This window comes from Terrapene carolina, unplaced genomic scaffold (assembly GCF_002925995.2).
Source record: "Terrapene carolina triunguis isolate 2854851 unplaced genomic scaffold, T_m_triunguis-2.0 Scaffold190, whole genome shotgun sequence".
Taxonomy (NCBI): Eukaryota; Metazoa; Chordata; order Testudines; family Emydidae; genus Terrapene; species Terrapene triunguis.
In genome coordinates, this window is record NW_020664541.1 from 615,233 (window position 1) to 633,788 (window position 18,556).

The following is an 18,556-nucleotide window of genomic DNA, read 5'->3' on the forward strand; positions in this document are numbered from 1 at the left end:
AGTGAGGGAGTCAATCAACACCCTGTTCCACCGCTCAGACTAGGCATGTGGTGGTACGTGCATCATACAGACACAAGCCTGCTTTCTGCAACCCTCCTGCCCCCAACAACTCGCTTCAGCGATTCCCAAAATCCAAGCCACTTACCAGAGGCCTTCTCTCTGTGTTTGCGCTTCACAAAGCTCCAATAGCTGTGACTGGCTAGGCTCCTCTGGGGTAGAGAAGAGCTCCTGGCTGCATACATCTCTGACCTCAGAGTCATCCTCTGCCTCTGGATGCCCCTCCCCGTCCACATTCTCATCCAAGATTTCCTCCTCCTGGCTCGGTCCACTCTCGACTGGCATGCAAGCCACTGAAGTATCCACAGTGGCCTTTGCAGTGGAGGTGGGGTCACCACTGAGTATTACGTCCAGCTCTTTGTAGAACCGGCAGTTCATGGCACAGCACCGGAGCGGCGGTTTGCCTCCCGTGACTTGTGGTAGGCGTTCCACAGCTCCTTCACTTTGACCCTGCACTGCAGTGTGTCCCGGTCATGGCCCCTTTCTGTCATGCAGCGTGAAATCTGTCCGTAGGTATCATAATTTCTACGGCTGGAGCACAGCTGGGACTGGACAGCCTCCTTTCCCCAAATGCTGGTGAGGTCCAGCAGCTCGGCATTGCTCCAAGCAGGGGATCGCCTGGTGCGTGGAGCAGACATTGTCACCTGGAAAGATGCGCTCAGACCACTTCACGCATCACCAAGCAAACAGGAATGGGACTTTCAAAATTCCCAAGGAATTTAAGGGGTGGGGCTCATGGTTGATCACCTGAGGGCAGAGAACAGGCATTGTGGGACACCTCCCGGAGGCCAATCGCAGCACTGTAATCAACCAGGGTGTCTACACTGGCACCGCGGTGTTGTAGCCCTGGCGCAGAAAGATGTACCCCTCTCATCGGGGTGGTTTTTTTACAGCGCTGCAACTGCACAGTTTCTGCGCACTAAGTGGCTTGGCAGTGTGTACTCCCCAGGAGTTACAACACAGAAAGCTGCTTTACTGCGCAGAAACTTGCCAGTGTAGACAAGGCCTAGCAGAGGTTTGCACTGATTAACTGGATTGATTTTTTAATTGATCTAGTTAAACTGGTGCTCTTTTCTAGAATAGATAAGGTCTAAGAGACATTACCACCCTCATATTTCAACTCTCCCTGCAGTAACCTTTAAAACCAAATGTGTTAATTTTATGTACCAGGACCAACCTCTCCAGCCAGCTTCAGCATTCCCATTCTTGTTGATATTTCACAGCTATATTTTCAGTGGAAAAGCTGCATTTTAGCTAAGAGTTTATAAAGTAAAAAACGTTCATAAAGAAATACAACCGCCTTTAAAAGGAGCTACTCAGGGTCAGTTTGCAGTGACAATCACAAAGTAAAGTCCTTGGATGTCGTTTGTGTGTTGTGCCCAGTTCAATTAAGTCAATCTTCGAAGGAGAAAAGCGCAAAACAAGCATGAAACCAAATGGAAAATTTGTGTTCCAGCAACTTTGGCAACAAACAAAATGCCCTAAAATCCATTTTCCTTATCAAGTGTTTTATCTGTTTATTTAAACAAAGGACTGCAGAGCACTTCTAATTACAGGAATGTCCCACCTAAGAGAATCTGCTAACACAGCCTTCCAAGAAACCAAGAGAAAAGGAGGACACAATAGAAAGGAGACTTGCTAAAGGGAATAGATCTGTTAAATTAACACATTTTCTGTCAACCAAATCAGCTGCCCCTAGTGCTATTGTTGCTGAAACAATGGAGACCCCAGGAATGGGCACCCATTAAAAAGAACAAGCCCGCTGAAAGGATACACTCTCTGAGGCAGAGAGCTTGTGTTTCAAAGAATTCGCTACTGTAAGGAAGGAGGAATCACTAGGCTGCATTGTTCTCACAATCACAGCAGATGCTATTGCTTATAGTGACAAGGGAAAAATTAATTTTCATAAACATCTGCAATAAGCTTTAAAGCAATAAACCTTTAATTTGGTTACTTTTAACTCCTTGACAGTCATCATTTCCCTCCAGCCCTTTTATTGAGGAAGTTTTTCTTCAAATAGTCTCCGAAAGCATCCATAGACATTATAAAGGTTAATTCTTCACCCATCATGCAGGCACTTAACAGATGCCAGGGGCAGAATGGCACAGCAATAGACACTGCTATGTGGGGAAAGAAAAAGCCCAGAGATCTACACATAACTTTGCACCACTTTAATGGTATTATTTTATTATTATTTTAAACTGGTGTAGTTACACAGGTGCCAACTACTGTGTGCACACTCAAACCACTGAAAACCTGGCTTACTAATTAATATAATCAGTTTTAAACCAATATATATCACATGGGTTTGCACCAATTTAACCAAACTGGTTTAAGCAAGCTGGTGCAAGCTTGTGTATAGACAAACCCTCACAGGTGCAAGCAAACTGATATGTCATGTTTGAACTGTTATACACAGAGATTTAACCGAACTTGGCTTTTAAACAGATTCAGGTTAAACTGGTGTAGCTTGTATGTGCAGACAACCCCTTAAAGCCATTCTCAGGGCACGTCTACGTAAGTTAAGTCGACACACAGCCACTGCAGTAATTACTGCGTTTTTTCATGTTCACACTACCCTCTTTATGTCAGTGGCACACGTCCTCACCAGGAGCACTTCCACTGACTTAAAAGGGGTAGTGTGGGGGCTGAAAGCCCGGGCTCTCAGCTCTGGGTGGAGCTCCTCACCGGGAGCCCAGCAGCCACCCAGACTCCAGGTTCCCCGCTGCCTGTGGGGAGCCAGGAGCGGGGGGGACCTGGGCTCTAGATGGAGCCCCCCCACCTGCTTCAAGGTGACAGGCAGAGCTTTGAGCCCCATGGGGTTCACGCTAGGGAGCCAACCAGTGTTTCTTGTCAATTTCACAGCTCCCACAACCAACGGCCATGTAAGTAACAGACACTGCATTCCCCTAACTACACCGACCTAAGCCCTATGCCTCTTGTGGAACAAGTGGAGTTACTATGTCGGTGTATTAGGGCACTTACATTGGCAGGAGCAAGGCTGACCAGGCCTCAGTCTCTTGAGCCCAGATTTACAGTGACCCTGATTTGCAGATTAAGAGGAGCCATAGCAAATTCTATTGAGTGTCCTGGACAGCAAAAAGAAGCAACTATGACAGGAGTAAGATGGGATTAGAGGGGTAAAAGGGAAACCAAACCAGACAGTTCAAATCTCCATCTTCATCCTCCTCAACCTCTTGATTTTACACCTCACCGTTCTTGAAATCTTGCCCTCCCATTGGCTTTCCTGGCTCTGTGCTCTTCTGGTTCTTACTACTTCTGAGCGTTCCTTCAGTGTCTTCTCTTCCTCCTCTCTCCATCTATTGAGAACGTCCCACACGGCTCCACAACTCCTCCAGCACACTCTCTCTGTAGCGTCTTTTCTACACTTACGAATTTTAGAAAAAATTCCTGCCATGGCTAACACTAGTATAGCTGTACCAGTGCACCTGTGGGAGCCCAGGAATACAGCTCAAGCACCAAGGTAGTAAAAATATCCGAAGCCTTGTCTACACTAGGGCTTCCACCAATCGTAATGTTCCCTCTGAAATTCCCTAGGATACCCACAGCCTACGCGACCTTAGTATACAGAGCTTCAACTACCATCTCATAATTCTACCTCAATTCCTGACCTGCATCAATCTGATCCTGAAACTCTGGTTCCCTCTGTGATATTTCCTCCCGGATGTCTTGCCATCAATTTAACTGTCACATGATCAAAATGGAACTCCTCATTTTCCCTCCCCAAACCCCTTCACTCTCCCTATATTAGTTACTGCTGAGAACATCCTCCTTCCTGTCACTCATATCCATGACCTGGGCATCATCTAACACCTCCCTCTCTCTAGACCTGTACATCCAGATTGTGTCCAATTCTTACTATATCATCTTCCATAACATTTATAAGATCTGCCATTTTCTCACTGTCCACACCACTAAAGTTCTTGCTGAGGTCCTCATTATCTCCCATCTTGACTACTGCAACCCTCTTTCTCTAGTCTTTCTGACATACACCTTGGGTCCATTCAAAACATCGATGCTAAAATAATCTTCCTGGCCTGTTGTTCTGATAATGTGACTCTCCCACCCTTTCCTTCTTCAAGTACCTCCCTTTTCAAGTGCATCAAAAAACAAGGTCTTAGTCCAGAGGTGTCAAACACCTAGACTGCTTGATGTATTTTTATGACTGGCATGGTATATTCAGATTATGCACAATTCAAGCATTTGTTTAAAAAAGTTTCTAGCTCCCATGGTTGTGAAAATGTGAACCAAATGTGTTCCAGTCTGCAGACCATTTGAAACAATAACTGAGAATTGAACTTCCATTTCCCGAAACCTACAAGAAAGGAAATGTACAGGATGAAACAAGGTAGGGGGTGCCCTGTTTAGGAATAAAGATAAAGGATTGTTCTGGTGTATCTTGGAGTGTGAGGAAACACATGGAATCCTTCACCAAGGAGGCAAATGGACAGCATGCTTGATCATGAAAGGAGGGTCACAGAAACCCTGGCTGAAAAGCGCTGCAAGGATTTTGGGTGAGCAATACTTTATAAGACATGAGAGTATCTTGTAAGTTAAGACTAGGCTTTAGAATGTGTGTTATGATTTTATTTTATATGTAACCACTTGTTTCCAATATTTCAACTTGCTACTTACTACTTGAATCTCTACGTCTTGTTAAATAAATTTAGATATATTTATAGTGAAATCAAACACAATTGCTGTGTGTTAAGCATAGTGGTGATCTGAGGTAGAACTGGTAAGCTGGGGTGCATTGTTTCTTCAGAAGCAGTGAATCTGTGAATACTGTGAGCGTCCAGTGGACCAAGGGCTGAACACTCCATGGAGAAGCTCAGAGAGCTCAAAGGTTGGGGCGTGCCAATCACTAATCTGTAGAGTGACAGCAGGGCCTGCAAGACCTGGTGGGGAGTGCTTGTGTTGCCCATGGCCGGTGGAGCTGACCCATGGCAGGGACAGACAAGGCTTCCTCACACTAAGGGCAGGTGACAGTGAGGAGTCTCACAACCCTTGATACCCCCAGGATGTGTCACACTGCCATTTTAAGTGTTAATTATTTCACTTCTGATAATTTAGCAAACAGAATAAGGCAGGTGGTGGAAGTGAAGTCCAAGAAGGTGGGAACTGGTGCAGTAGAGGAAATATAAAGAGAAAAGACACAAAGAGAGAAGAAGAGAAACAGGGAAAGGATGAGAAACAGACAGCAGAAATTGCTCTGACCTTAAAGCGTATTTTCCCCACTAAGTTATTATAGTGAATGTGCAAATCAAGTGCTGACTAAACGATTGATAACTAAAAGCCTAGATCCTACAAAAAACATCATATTCCCCCCCCCCCCTTGACATTTGTGCAAACCACTGATGTCAGCGAGAGTTCCACCGCGGAACAACAGTTGCATGTAGTCCCAAAGTTATATATACCAGCCCAAAGATCATAATTAAACATGGATTATGGATTTCTCCACAGAATAAATTGAACGCTTTGTCTTATCTTTGAGGTGCTTCACAGTTTATTCACAGCCTACATCAGGGGTCAGCAACCTATGGCACGCGTGCCAAAGGCAGCATGCAAGCCGATTTTGCCTGGCACGCGGCTGCCAGCCAGGGTTCCGGCCACCAGCCCTGCACCTGGCTGAGTGAACGGAACCCCAGGCCGGCAGGAGGCTGAGCGGGGCCAGTGGCCGGGACCTCAGACCGGCGGCAGGCATGCCTCCCGGCTCTTCCCTCACTGCGCTTGGGTTCTGCGGCCCCCAGGAGTGTGAGCCGCCGCTGCCCCTCCCGGAGCTTCCTCTCTCTTGCTGCCTCAGCACTCTGTGGGGGAGGGGCTGTGCGCAAGGCAGCCCGGCAGCGTGTCTTGCCTCCACGTGGAGCCAGCATCTGACCGGCACGGGCATGGTAAGGGGAGTCTTGAGGGGCAGTCAGGGAGCAGGGGGAGGGTTGGTAGAGTCGGGAGTTCTGGGGGTCCTGTCAGAGGGCGGGGAGTGGTTGGATGGGGCGTGGGAGTCCCGGGGATCTGTCTGGGGGTGGGGGTGTGGATAAGGGTCGGGGCAATCAGGGAACAGGTAGGGGGTGGGGTTCTGAGGGGCAGTTAGGGGCAGGGGTCCCAGGAGGGGGCAGTCAGGGGACAAGGAGCGGGGGGGGGTTGGAGGCAGTCGGGGGTGGGAAGTGGGAGGGAGTGGATGGGGGCGGGGCTCTCCCCCCCCCCCTTTTGATTGTTGAAATATGGTAACCCTAGGAGAGGGAGGAGCCGGGGGGCGCATGGGGGCTAGCGCCCGCATGCATCCACTGCAGCCTGCAGGAGCCCCCCGGGGGGGCGCCGGGCCGTAGCCTGGGCAGGAGGGGTGGGAAGGCATGGCTGCTCCCTGCTAGCGGCGCTGCCGCCTTTGCAGGGCTGCTGCCCCCCTGCACCGCGCCAACTCCTCCATGGCTGGGGCTCGCTGCCGCCGCAAGCAGCACACTCTGGCTCTCCGTGCCTACGGAAGGCAGCTTCTCCCTGCCGAGCTGCTGCAGCGGCCCAAGCCCGGCAAAGCCAGTGAGTGGACTTGGGACAGGGGCCATCGGGGTGGGGTGGGGAGGGCTCGCGGGGGCGCTGTGCACCCTCCAGGGGAGTTCAGGGGGCAGGGAGGGGGGAATCTGGTCTGGGGAGCAGCCCCTGGGCATGGCTGGCCCTTGGGGTCAATAAAGGCTCATTGGGATTTGCCCCTCAATGAACTGATGTGCAAGGGGCGGGGGGAGGTGGAAGTTTCTCCTAGGGCGCAAAATATCCTTGCACCGGCCCTGCCCCAGGGGGTGCGTGCACCCCAGGTTAAGAACCACTGCACTAAACTGATAAGATCTGTACTTTAATTTAATTTTAAATGAAGCTTCTTAAACATTTTTAAAAACTTGTTTACTTTACATACAACAATAGTTTATAGACTTATAGAGAGAGACCTTCTAAAAACGTTAAAATGTATTACTGGCACGCGAAACCTTAAATTAGAGTGAATAAATGAAGACTCGGCACACCACTTCTGAAAGGTTGCCGACCCCTGGCCTACATATTCGTTCTGTATCTTAGCCCCTCTGCACGCAACCTCCTCTCCACAGCCAACAATGCTAGCCTCTATCGGCAATTGTTTGCTTCTCCCAGATGCACCTCCATGTCCCTCATGCATGGAACAAGCTCCCTGAACTAGTCTGTAAATCTACCATGCAGTCTACTTTCAAAAGATGTCAAGGTCCTGTTCAACCTAGGATACTGTGGGGGGGAAATTAGGCTAGCCCTAATGGTCTAGACCTTTGCTTGCTTGATCTGCGCCCACCTTATGGCTAGCAGGCCCAAAGCCTGAACCAAGCTAAGAGTTGTGACATAACCACTGTAAGTGAGGGAGAAGTTGGGATGGGGGGAGGAGAGCCAGAGGGGGGAGGCGATGGAAAGCCCCTGAAACAGGAATAATTTGCAATATGTGCCTAATGCTTTTGAAATACACTAACCGCTTGTATAAAATAATAATGTAACCTATAAGTATGAAGCAATTATAAATGTAACTCATGCCCTCCCCTATACCTATTGTGTAACTACCCCATTGGGTTACTGTACCCTGTGAGGGGCATTGTGTAACAGCACCCCATAATAGGCAAAGTTGCAGCAAGATGCTGGAAAGTACCAAGGAGACCTTAACTCAATTACATCCATACACGGCAAGGTTGCAAAAGGGTGCTGGGAAGTACCAAAAAGACTAACTCTTAACCTGTGTTAATTCCAAATAAGGTCATTATTACTCAAGTATGTGTAATTTGTTTGTGGTTTTAAGCTTTAAAAACTCCTGTATGTTTTGTTTCGATAGAGCAGTTCCGATAAGTGCTACCGCCAACGCGTTGGTGTGTAATCAATAAACGGGCCTCATGCTGAGTCTTTGATCAAAAATGATGCGTGGGTGACCTTTTCCACGACAATTTGGGGGCTCGTCCGGGATACACGACGTCTCACCGGACCGGAGGTCCGCTTCCACACCGACCCCAGGCGCCAGGTAAGAGACCGTTGTCTCTATTTGGGCTTCGATGGTGAGCTGCCCATAGGCTCTGGGTTTAGGGGAGGACGCGCTGTATCTGAACCTTTGTTGCTAGAAAAATACTGATAACGGACAGGCAAATGGCTAGTAACTTCTAATTTATTTACATCTAATTTAAAATATTTAACCAACTCAACTTATTTAGCTATAAACATAGCTGGTCTTTGTATATGTACACCCTTATTACTGTTTTCTGCCCAGTTTATACTGAGTGATTGTTACACCTACTTGTTGCATTTGCCTTAAGCTGTAAACTCTTCCAGGCAGGGACCATCTTCCCTTCTGCCCAATGTCTAGCACAATAGAACTTCAATATGTTCTCTAGATGCTACTGTAATACAAATAATAAATAATAATAATGAGGTGGTGACCCAAAGGAAGAGCAGCAGTGGGGTGAGATTTTAACACTATAATATTGGAGTGAATCATTTACATAATTATCTCAATACAAATCAATTAAAAGAAAATGTTGCTGGGTACAATGAAAGCTCTCCCCCCCCCCCCCCACACACACACACTCATGGCAAGCTGGACCTAAACTGCAGCAAGACTATACGTTTCAGGGATACTTTGGTTCAGCAGAACAGAAATGTTTAGGATGCTTAATTTCCATGTGCCTTAACTTTTTGCATCAACTCACTGCATCAGAAGTTGATAGCCAGGGAAGCTAGAAGTTCCGAAAAGTTGGAGATTTTGATACCCAAGAAGGCATGAGAGGCCGTTTGAGATGAGACAAATGCTGCTAAAATGTTAAGCAGTGAACTGTTGATATTTAATGTGCTGTCTTTAGGTTTCAGAGTAAACAATCCAAAAAGATGAATGGGGCCATTCAAACATTTCAGAGATATCATTTAATACTGATGGCAGAGTCAGGAAGATAAACTCTGCACTAGTTTAATATTCTGTTTGGGGTTTTTTTTTAAGATATTCTCGACAACCTTGGCATACATCTAGCAGTTATTTATTTTAAATGTAACCTTAGGTTCCAAAGCACTATTCTGGGCAAGAAAGATATCACAGTAAAGTCTGTGGCTGTAACATCATGGATTACAAAGGACCCTGGTTACAGAAAATGAGGAGAACCCTAAAGGCATGGTAATAAGTACTTGTCTGGGCAACTATCATTTTAATGTTGACCTGTCCACAAAAGTGAATTCAGGAGTAGTGCTTTGATAGGCCAATGGAGATCACAAAATTCTGACTCTGATGCTTTGTCTTCACTAGGAAAAAAAGGTATATTTTTAATATGTGATAAAATCTTAGTGTAGCAAAGCAGGTGTAGTTTTAAACAATGGGAGGCAATGGAAGTAGCATGAAATAGATAAAGAGCAACAGGTCAGAAAATTGAACAGATAAGTGTTTAGATAGAGAAGGTAGTTTATATAGCCAGGTTAGAACAGCAGTGCATTTTCTTTAGGAGGGCGGGAGAGAAGTAGGTAACAATACAGTCAGTGTATGAACTACATTGGGAGGCAGGAGGAGAGAAGCATCTTAAAGCCATAGGGACAGAGGCAATTTGCCCAAAGGCAACTTTAAAACTCACAGGAAAAGATTTATATTTCCCATATGCAAGGTGGCTTTCCCCTTTTGCAAATCAACTAAGTTAACAATATTTTGATTATTTTGAAGCACATACTTGAAAGTCACCCCCTTTTGACCCACCAATGCAGATTCTTAAACTGTAGTTCACGGCCCCCATGCACTTGCTAAAGGAACCAAAACAGCTGAGTGGTGACATGATTCTGGCCAATTTCCAGTTTCTCAACTACATGAACATACAGCTGAAAATGTTAAACACAAGTATTATCTTATTCATAAACAATTGCTGTAGCTGTCATAGGGATGCTTCTAGATGCAATTACAAATGGGAAGGGTAAATGTTCAAGAGACACACTGTATTGGGATGTGGTCCACACTATGGCTACATCTTGACAGGGAGGAAAGAATTGCTTTCTTCATTCATGTTAGCTAATATGATTGCAGAAAGCACCTTTTCTGCATGTCAACACAAAGCCTAGGAAGAAAGTTGATAACCTCTGCAATAGGGGTTTGTGGTCAGTCCCCCTCACTCCAAACTAATATTTGAGGGGAAGAGGGCAAACTCTCAGTGTGCTGCCAATGTTAACAATAGCAAGAAAATAAAATAATTTGATTTTTAAAGGGGAATACAAGTTTGTACATAACAGCTAGCTCACAGACTGTTCCTCAAAAACAGTATATAGTATCCTAATTTTACAAAAGCGTGTGCAAAATTCTGCATGACCCCAAACATGTTCCAAAGCACACATATGCACTCGCTCATGCCCCACTGAACTTTTGACCTGGTTGTAGCTGAACCCCTCCTGAGTCCACTGCTGTGTGATGCCGTGTAGATTTGAAAAGAGGAGCCCTGTGCCTTGTCAGGCAACTGCATCTGCTGAAGCCAGCATGGGGGCTTGGTGTTCAACACCGCCCTTCCCATAACAATACCCAGAGCCTGGCCTGATGGATGCACTTCTTTATCTGAGCCAACCAGCTTCATAAACCCACTCCCCTTCTCCAGCCTCTCACCATGCAATGGTCCAGGAAAAAGAAAACAAAACATCTGCTTCCCAGGTTTCTGACACATACAGCTGCTGATGGCAGCCCACATCTGGAAGCTTCACTTTTTTTCAGTTCAGTAAGTACAGGGCAAGAGGTTTGCATTTAAAAAGAAAAACAAAAGAGCTCAGATGTATCACTGTACCAAAATCACAGAGAGCTTTCCAAGAATTATCAAGCAATCTACACAATAAGGCTACCTCTTCCTCCCATCCTTCCCTGTACTCCAATTAAAGATGATATACAAAGGGGAAAAATTTGCCTGTGTCTGATTTTACTTTTTATTATGATGAATAAAGACATTAAAAAAAATCAGGGAAAAAAACCTTTAATGTTAGAAATTCAGATTTTGTCTACCCAGGAAACTTTATGCTGACTGGAAAACTAGTGAAATCTAACATTGCAAGAGACTGAAACCCAGCAATTAAGAAAGGAAGGGATTTAAAAATAAAAACACAGAATTAGGACTTGTCTACACTTTAACTATGCCACTACAGTCAAAGCAGGAAAACTTTAAACTGCAAATCTCCCCTTAGTGTAGACAGTTATAAAGGATGTTTATACTGGTATAATTTATACTGGTTGGGAAACCAAATTAAGCTATATCGATGTAAAGAACCTTATATTGCATCTAACTGCATCTGCACGAGGGCTTTTAGTGACAGGATCATGTCAACAAAAAAATATACCCATCACTGACATAGGCAGGCCAATAAAACTTTAAGTGTGGACTAACCCTTAATCAGATTGCTTGCTTGTTTATTTTTTGATAACACCTGTTTATAAACACTAGTGTCCTATGACCACTTGGAAGAAAGGATCTCTTTGTGGAAAAGTGCACACCAGTGCCCCTTCAATTAAGGCGAGAGACCAAAATATACATCTCAGAGACACTCCTCCACACCCCATAACGTCCTTCAGCAAAACCAAGGGAAAACCAGACTGGATATGTATAATATTTCTAAGGTTAGAAACAAGCACACTCCTGAGAGATGTTAAGCCGGTCTAACCCCCCGTGTAGACGGTTACTGCCTCTTGTGGAGGTGGATTAACTACAGTGACCAGATAACCCCTCCTGTTCCTGTAGTGATGTTTACACTGAAGCGCTACAATGTCGCAGATGCAGTCCAGCCACTGCAGCATTTTTAGTGAAGACATAAGACACTCCTTCCCAATTTCTTTCCAGGTGATGTTAGCTTCCCCACCCTAAGCAAGTTCTAGGAACTGATGTGGAGCTCAAATTCACTTCACTGGTGAGGCAAGCCAGATGCCAATTGCCTGCTAAGCTGAAATGCTAGTGAGTTGGCTTTTTGTCATTGTAAATTTAGGTTCCTTGGAAGACTTCACAAGGCTGGACCAAAGAGCCTCCCCACCCCACCCTTTTAGTGTTTTGCATCAATAGGAGGGGGAGGGGAGTTCCCTTTCCAAAGGAGTTGCATCACTGAGAGACCTTCTCCCCTTTCAAGATTTCACACTGCATACGGGATTCCCCCTCTTCAGAAATTCACATCCTGCTCAAGGAGTTTTGCCCTTTAAGAATTCACACATCCTGTTGAACCTTAAGCATCTCTGGAAAGGGGCCTTTCGAATTCACATTCATGGGGCAATTACTGTCTTAAAAAAACACTCACCAGCTTACTGTTCTCTCAGTTTACTGCCAATATGCTACCAAGATAGCATTTAGAAGCAAACAGAAAAAATTTCTTATTGTGCCAAACGTTGCAGCATTTACCACCCAAAATACAAAATATTTACAAGACACTGCCCACAACCATACATATATATCTGAAAATATATTTCAATTTAGAAAATAGTGCACTGCAGAGAGACAACGTGCTTGTGGCACTCCATTCAGATCACTTCAGAAATTATTTGGAAGTTGCACAATGAACATAAATGTTCCCCTAATGCATCCATCTACCCCAACAGGATTTCTCAACATTTCAAATCATGAAAACAGGCATCATCCACCATTAAGTTAAAACATCCAACATCCCCCACGACGACCCCACCAAAAAGAAAAAACTGTCCAGGCAGGAAGACTCTTACCCGTTTAGCAGAAGAGGCCTAACACAACTTAAAATTAATGCTGCATACTTTCTTGCACAAAAACATTTCAACAGAACATACCTAACTGTATTCAACTTATGCTCATTTCTGCCTAACTCCAACCCCATCCATGGTCTTCTTGTATGTCTACAGCCAAGGGTGACACTAGTCAGTGTAGGTCACTGCAGGACAAGCTCCTCCTATCACAACCACCATTTTGGGCAGTGACTGGGGAAGGGAACACATTTTATATTCTGCAAAGCACTGTGCAAGTTTCCAACACTAGCACTATATTTTATAATAGAAAACCAGATGATAAAATCCCAGTGTTATGATAATTTATTTGATAGATCAGTATGTGAGGGTAGTTGCTGACCCTAAATATCTTGGTTTCCTATGAGATCTCAAGCTGTTTCTCTCAATTTCTTTAATATGCCCTTTCCATTCACTTTAATATTTTTCCTCACTACCATATTGCACCATTGCACTTTTTCACCAAGCAGCTCCCCCTTCCCCCAGCCATCTACTCTATATTTTACTCATGCATCCTTCCCACAAAACCCTCAGAAGTCATCTTTGCTACTTGGCAAAACCTCTGCTTTTGATGTACACTTTAAAGTTTGAAAAAGCATCAGAGAAACACCAAAGTTGTTACATCTGTTACAAACAGATGGAAAACCCCAGGTTTAATCACATTGGTCTAAGCAGCTTATGATCTTGGGAGTAAAAGCTAGAGGCCCTGGAAGATCTATTGGGGTACACCCTTCATTCCTCCCTTCTTTTCATCTCGTTATTCTCCACATTTCATGAATTCTGAAACACACACAAATTCACACACTTAATCTATAGTTTAGAATATTAAGGCAGCAAGTGGTACTGCATTTCAAACGTTTATGGACACTGGGCAAAAACAAACAAACAAACAATTTAAAGACTACATCAAAATAACTTAAAACTTAATTTTTAAACAAAAGTAAGAATAGCCATGAATATACTGGTAAAGAACTAGCCAAAAAACGTTACTAGAAAACATTAAGAATGGGGGATAAGGAAAGCAGAACTCGCATTGCAATTTGCTTCTACAACAGAGAATTATTTTTTTCTTTCTTTCTGTAACTAAGACTGTAGCAATTGACTCGATAGTTTGCAGTGCTATACTCAGACGCACTGATGGACAAAAATCATCATCACCATTACTTGTTCCAAACCCTTAAGGTGATTTGCCGACATTTGGAGTTGTCTCAACACGACACCCTCCAAAACAACACCTCTCCCCACAATAAGCTAAGCCCGTAGGGGAAGCGTGAGACGGGAATAACTAACACACAACCAGCCTCTGTAGCGTAGACCCTTCTGGCTTGAGTTCAATTGTCACAAAGCCTTGGGGCAGTGGCACCTCCACGCACAGCCGGGGAGAAGCCAAGCTCCCCTCCCCTCCCCGGTCCCCGCAGGGATAATGGTGGCACAACAACAAACTCCAAGCCAGCCGTCCGAGGGGACACCAGCCTCACTCACAGCGGTAGGGCCGGGGAGGGGGGTGGGAGGAGAGAGATTAGGAGGGTACAGTCCGGATCTTTCGCCTTAGACTGTGTGGGGAGGGGAAGCAGCCTCCCTCTGCAGGGGTCTGTGCTCATGGCGAGCAGGCAGCCACATGCCTGGCATCAATCAGCAGCCCCTGGGGGAGGTGGGCACCCAGGCAGCTCCCGGCTCTAGTCTGCCCCGAAGTTTGTCGCGGGGTGCGGGTTGGGCGGCCCGGGAGCAGACGCGGCTCTAGGTCTGTCTAGAACGGGCCGAAGCGAAGCGGGATCCGGCCCGTCCCCGGGACTTGGAGGCAGTTCAGATCCGGATCCAGGCTTGGCATCGCCGGTCTCCCGGGGCTGCAGGGACCGGCTCCAGCCAGACACTCCTGGGGCAAAGTCTTCGCCAAACAAATTTCCCCATGTGCACGGGATGCCCAGCAAGGATCCGGCTTCAACCCCCTGGCACGGAGCAGGGACCAAGCCCGGGCTGCGGGGAGGGGGCGGCGGCTTTCCCCAGGGCAGAGGGGCCGCTCCCTAAACACCCCACGCAGCCCGAGAGCAGCCAGCGAGAGACCGCGAGGGAGTTCCCCGCCCAGCCCCCCAGGACCTCGGGCAGCGGCTCCCTCTCAACCCCGAGACCAGGCGGGGAAGGCAGAGCAGCTGCCCGGGAACACGGGGCTGCGGCGCGGGCAGGGTTCCTGCTCCGGGGCAGCCCTGTGGAAGGGGAGGGGGTGCGGTACCATCGGGTCCCCGGCCCGCTCCCCTCCGCGGCTCACCTCTATCTCGAAGTCGGGCAGACGGAAAGCGGTGCGGAAGAGGGAGCAGAAGTGAGCGATGGCCGGGACTTCCCACCAGGAGCGGAGCTCGCCCAGCCCCTCCGGCCCCCCGGTCCCCACCACGCCGCAGCCTCCGTCCTCCTCCGGGCACATCTCCCGCTCCGTCTCCGCGCTCCGCTCAGCAGCAGCAGCCCAGCACCAGCGGCGGCCCCGCGCTGCCCCCTCGCCTGCGCATGGGGCTCCGGGCTGGCGCCTCGGCTCGGGGGTCTCTAGGGCCGGCGGTGGCGCTGCTGCCCCTGCTGCACGGGGGGGAGCTGCTGCTGGCGGCCGCCGCGCGGACCCATCCTCCTCCTCCTTGCGCCGCCGCCGCTGCTGCCCTCTCCATACAATGTAACCATCGCACCGCCGGGGAAACAGATGGGGCCGGGGGGAGGGGAGGGGGCTTCGGAGGGGGGGAGGGGCGTGGCCTATGGAATGGGGTGGTGCTTAGAGGGAGAGGGTGGGGCCACCTGGGAAAGGGGCGGGGTCTGAGTGGGGCGCGGCTGGGGACTGGGAGATAGCGGGGCCGGAGGGGCGTGGTCTGGGGAGTGGACAAAAGAGGGGAGGGGCCCTCCGGGAGAGGAGACGGGGCGAAGCTGGGGGCGGCCGAGCAAGTTAGAGGCAGGGAGGGGGCGGGGCTTGGGGAGCAAAGGGGCCGGCGATGCGGGGCCGCGCACGAGGAGGGGGCGGGGCCGGGCTCTCATCACAACAACAGGAGCCGGCTCGCTGCCCGCCGTGGCTCCGCCGAGAGGCGCAGGCACCAGTGCTCGGGGCGCACTCGGACCCCCCCCCCAGTGGTGCTGCGCCCTGCGGGGTGGCGGCTCGCTGCTCACTGGGGCGGGCTCGCAGTGGCTGGGGAGTTGCGGGGGGAGGGCTCTGGAAGCTGGCCTGGGCTGGGGGGCTGCCCAATGGCGCGGGGGAGCAGGCGGCTGGAGTTTCTGGGCTGGGGAGCCAGGGGTGCTGAAGGCTAAGCTGTGATTTAGGAAGGTGCAGGTAGCAGAGCACATGGGTGATGCAGCCGGTGCCGGTGCGGGGGAGGAGGTCAGAGGGGCATCATGTAGGAGAGGACTAGTCAGTATTGCTCATACCAAGTGTTCAAAAATCAGGAATCAGTCTTCAAAAGAAATCATTACTTTAACAAATCTGTGAAGGGGTGGGAGAGTCTCTGTTTTGCCTTTTGGGTTTTGAGCTTTTAGGGTGCACTTGGGTTCATGTTTTCAGGCTTTTCTTTGCAGCCAGGCAGGCTGGGGGGGGAGGTATAGCTCAGGGTTGTGAGTTCAATCCTTGAGGGGGCCATTTAAGGATCTGGGGCAAAAATCTGTCTGGGGATTGGTCCTGCTTTGAGCAGGGGGTTGGACTAGATGACCTCCTGAGGTCCCTTCCAACCCTGATAGTCTATGATAGTTCTCTTCTAGTAAACCTAGACGTGCCACCTAAATCCTCATGCCACATTGCATCATCCTTCTGCTTCACTAATGTTGCCCTGTAAATAATGTAAACCCCCCCCCCCCATTTAAACTAATGATCTTCAAGCTGGTGCGTGGGTGCATCAGCAGTATCTGAGACACAAGCCTGACTTAATGCATTGGAGAAAAAGAAACATTTTCTAATATATTTTAATATTAAGCAAAAGATAGGCCAGGTGGTAATTCACTCTTCTCACCTTCCCAGTGCAATGAGCCACAGCCAGGAGCTTGCTTGCTCTCTCTCTGCCACTGGCCTACTGGGTGAGCTTGAGCAAGTCACTTCACGTCTCTGCACCTCAGTTTCCCCCTTTGTAAAATGGAGATAATGATCTTGACCTACTGATGAAAAGCACCATATAAGACCTAGATATAATTGCTACCTGAGACCTAGGTTAAAAATGGAAGTTGCACCAGCTTAACTAAAGGGATGATGCATGTAATACATCAGTTTAAGCCTGGCTTACATCAGTTTACAGAGGCAAGCTCAACAGATGTAAGCCATGTAGTGTTGACACACACAATTGCATGGGTTTAAGCATCATAGTTTTAGTTGAACTGGTGCAATGACTGTGTGTATAAAAGCTCTTTGGCTGGCCCTTTCTCTTCCCCCCCCCCCCTTTTCCTCCTTCATACTTCCACCTGGTTCTGGTCATTTTTAAAATTTCACTGTCTCCCCTTTTCCTTTATTCTGTTGAGTTTCTTGTCTCTGACCTTGTCCTCCCCATGTGCCTTACCTGACCATGCCACTTCCTGTATTGTCTTTACCTGGTTGCTCCTTCTCCCCTTCCCTTCCCATCTCCTCTCCTCTTCTGGACTGCTGCCACTGGCTGTCATGGAACCTTTGGGTTCCAACTTTCCATCTCTCCTCTCCTACGTATGGTGTTAACCAAAAGCTGCTGTTTAAATAGCAGCAGAGAGCAAGTGACTATCGCTCTACATGTACCTCCTCATGTTTGCATGGACTAACGTGTTTAAATGTGGGAGGGTGCATTAGAAATACCTAGGGGTCAAAATGGAGAGGTTGAGGGGAAAGGTATTGGTATTCCTTCAAGTCCCACCTACTTCACACCAAAATAAGATAATGCTCTCAGTAGATTGTGCAGGGGATCAAAATATGACCACACATGTCTGTAGACTCTTTAGGTTTGGCTCTGCTCCCCTTCAGTGGGGTTTAAATACACCCACGGTCTCCGTGGCATTCCTCAGGGTTGGCTTCCTCTTGGTAGCTCTCAGATTAAGTACCTTGCTGGGCTCAGCACCTTGATTTGGGGAGGGAGGAGAGAGGGAGATTAGTGGCATCATTCAGTCAATGGTAGCATCATTGGCAGTTGAGATAAATAGGACAGTTCACACCTCTATTTGAGACTCTCTGCAAACTCAGGCAGATGTCATCATGTCATTTTGCATTCTGTTCAAGTTTTAAAAATTTTCTTTTCAACCATAATAGCTAGACATGTAATCTTTGTTTTACAATGAAAGCTGAGACATTGAAGAAAAAGAAGGCAGCTTGAGAGACATGCTGGTACACTATACCACTGCATATTTGGCCCAAGTGAAGCCTCAGAAATACCTTAGAGAACACAGAGGCTGTTTAGTTCAGAGAAGAGGCAAATAAGAGGACATGGTAGAGCAGAGATTTTCAAACTATGGAGTGTGCCCCCCCGTATGGGGCCATGGAGGAACATTGCGGGGGCAAGCGGAAACACCAGGCAGCTCATGCCAATCCTGCATGATGGGGGCAGGGAAGGAGTGCTAGCTCCACCCTCTGACTCACCTCAGTGGGCCACCCAGCCTGTGGGTCAGTGTCAACATTTGCCATGGCCGTGCCGATTTCCACTCCCGACAACCTCCATGCCTAGTGCTGGCTACACCCCAAGAGACCATCGCATGCTCCTTCCCCCACCCTGAAAACCTGATGGGGGAGGGGCAGAGGGGCAGGTATTGGCCCTGCCCTAATGGTGCAACCTCGCTGCGAAGTAGAAGAAGCCCATTGCTGAG

The 18,556-nt window shown here is 48.0% G+C and overlaps 1 protein-coding gene across 1 annotated transcript in view; it reads right to left on the bottom strand.

The window, feature by feature from the left end:
* LOC112113988 (cat eye syndrome critical region protein 2) overlaps positions 1–15,147 on the bottom strand; it is a 131,719-nt gene extending 116,572 nt beyond the window's left edge. The window contains 1 exon segment of the mRNA XM_024210488.1: positions 15,054–15,147. The gene's annotated coding sequence lies outside the window, so the exon portion shown is untranslated.
* Between the last annotated feature and the right edge of the window lie 3,409 nt (positions 15,148–18,556).